Below are 608 nucleotides of genomic sequence, written 5' to 3'. Positions count from 1 at the left end.
AAGAGAAGAGCTAACACCTATCCTGCTCAAACTCTTCCAGAAAATTGCAGAGGAAGGTAAATTTCCAAAATGCATTCTATGAGGCCACCATCACCCTAATACCAAAACCTGACAAAGATCCCACCAAAAAAGAAAACTATAGGCCAATATCACTGATGAACATAGGTGCAAAAATCCTTAACAAAATTCTAGCAATCAGAATCCAACAACACATTAAAAAGATCATACATACCAAGTGGGCTTTATCCCAGGGATGCAAGGTCTCTTCAATATCTGTAAATCAATCAATGTAATACACCACATTAACAAATTGAAAAATACAAACAATATAATTATCTCAATAGATGCAGAGAAAGCCTTTGACAAAATTCAACACCCATTTATGATAAAAACTCTCCAGAAAGCAGGAATAGAAGGAACATACCTCAACATAATAAAAGCTATATATGACAAACCCACAGCAAACATTATCCTCAATGGTGAAAAATTGAAAGCATTTCCTCTAAAGTCAGGAACAAGACAAAGGTGCCCACTTTCACCATTACTATTCAACATAGTTTTGGAAGTTTTGGCCACAGCAATCAGAGAAGAAAAAGAAATAAAAGGGA

This window comes from Bison bison, unplaced genomic scaffold (genome assembly GCF_000754665.1).
Source record: "Bison bison bison isolate TAMUID 2011002044 unplaced genomic scaffold, Bison_UMD1.0 scf7180017864361, whole genome shotgun sequence".
NCBI lineage: Eukaryota > Metazoa > Chordata > Mammalia > Artiodactyla > Bovidae > Bison > Bison bison.
Note: the sequence above shows the minus strand (reverse complement) of the source record.